A 2422-nucleotide genomic window follows, 5' to 3' on the forward strand; every position below is an offset into this window, starting at 1 on the left:
ACTGATTTTGGAAAATTATACAGTCGGCGACAAACCAATCCTGGCGTCAATTCTGACAAAAAATGCGTATAAAAGTGCGCAACGCTATGGTTAAAATTTTAGTCGTGAATGGGTTAAAATTCTCTCATCATTTGCCATACAAATATATAACACGTAGCTATAATACAGTCAGCTGCAGAGATAGTTTAGGTAACGTCAACTGTCTCCGCATTTGACTTGGCTGACTGTACGGTACCTTGCATTGTCAGGTAAATTTAAAATGTGGAAAATAAAATACCAAATGTTTGCACACGATTTTAATTAGCTGTAAGTCAAGGGATATCATACAAAAATCATACTTTAGGTATATGTATTACTATAATATGAAAAGACACGATTGGATGAGAAAGAATGTCAACATGTATTGTTTTGGATAATTACCAAAATTAGGGCAATATTACATAACAAATTTTCTGGATGGTTACCAACTGAAAAATGTCATTAAGTACAAAAATGGCAAACTCAGAATTAATTAGAATAAATAATAAACATGTCAAAGTTGATAATTAGAGAAATAACTTAGAAAAAACCTTAATAATTAGAACTCAGATTTTACAATATGAGTAGCTTTAGCTGATAAAACTTGTTATTGCAGATTCAACCGTCTTGCTTCGAGTGTAAGGTTGAAATTTGATACAAGCCTTCATATCAAATAATATTAGCTATATTCCAGTATCATAATAAGAGTAAAAATATCGATACGAACAAAACGCCGAAAATAATACACTACCTTAATGTTTAGGTATGCAATAAGGTCGTGTACAAATATTTTTGGCGGTTGGTTCCGTGTTGATATTTTAGACCTTTACATAATATTTATTGCTCTTAGCCATAGTTTTTGGGGACCAAATAGAATACCGCTTGGAAACATGACATACAAAGTCACATCATAATAGATACAAATTAATAAACGAGAACGGAACTATATTGCTACATACAAAATGAGTTTCACTCTCCTCTTTTGTGATGTCTATATACATACAAATTTTGTAATGGGACTATGAAATCTTAATCTTAAAAAGTTGTACAAATATTTTTACAAACAAGAATAGTCCAAGAGACTATACACTATAGGATACAATAATCAACCGAAGTATTTTAGATTACGACGGAAGATCAATAGATACGTTATTATTTTTCGATTTATCATTTGCAAACTTTTTTGTTTTTTAAGGCGCATGTTGAACTTTAGATACATAATTAGAAAACTATTTTTTTCGGCTAAATATCAGTCTAAATAGAATAACAGTTCGGCAAATTACAATATTAAGAGCATTGCCACTAATTCTAACAATTACAAAAGAAAAAAATATTTGTTAGTAAAAGTAAACAAATACTTACAATAATAAATTTTATTATACATAAAAAGCACAATAAGTATTGTATCACGTACTATTATAATTATTATAAAGGTACACAGTTTTTTTTTCAATTCCTATAATTGTTATATAAAATGCTTCATATCTGTAGGTATTTTAATTATGTTCACAAAAATGCCTTTCATCAAATTTTGGTGTTTAAATGTATAATTGTTTTCGGCTCGGAAAAGTACGAACGTGTCTCGCTATTTCAGTCAGTCTCGTAATAAAAAGTACTGAGTTGACTGAAGTAGCATGACAAATACGAACGTTTCCGAGAAAATACGATGGTTGAGAATTATGCACATCTGTAATATGCTATCAATATTAAACTTTAAACAACATTAATGAGGAAATAGCGGTGACCCCACGTCCGGCGCATTTTCAATCCAGCGTATTTCGCTAGCCGTGCAAAGAGGAAACGCCAGCAGCGTGCTAGGTACATTTAGCCGGGTACCTATGGCCTAATAGCATACCCTTAATTTTTATATTTACCTAGTTATAAGTTTGTAAATTTCTGTACCTATTTACATAATGAGGAAAAATAGGTTTATATTGGAGCTTGAACAAAACTTGCATCTAAAAAATATAGGAGAATGAAACTATGTGAGTTTGATTCTCAAATGGTATCTTCCATACAATTTCAACTATAATAATGTCACATAAGACTGCTGATATATACAGAAGCGATTTTAGGCGGCGAATTGACGAACCCGATTGACCACAAAAGATACACATTATGTATTATGGTAAATAATATACAAACTATTAAATTACATATATAACAAGTAAATTGCTTATAATAAAAATATTATTTTACTATAATTACGTGATGTAACTTTACTAATACTTTGAAAATCAGAACCCAAAGTTCTACTAAGGAGCATTAATTATGAACTTTCTTTGAAAGAAGTATGCGTAAATAATAAGATTATCTAATTATACAGTAAAAAATCTCCAAGATGAATTTTAATACTAAAAATTATGATACAAATTTACTTAGAAAACGGAAAATATACAATAAC

This window comes from Cydia fagiglandana, chromosome 13, assembly GCF_963556715.1.
Source record: "Cydia fagiglandana chromosome 13, ilCydFagi1.1, whole genome shotgun sequence".
In the NCBI taxonomy this organism is placed as follows: Eukaryota; Metazoa; Arthropoda; class Insecta; order Lepidoptera; family Tortricidae; genus Cydia; species Cydia fagiglandana.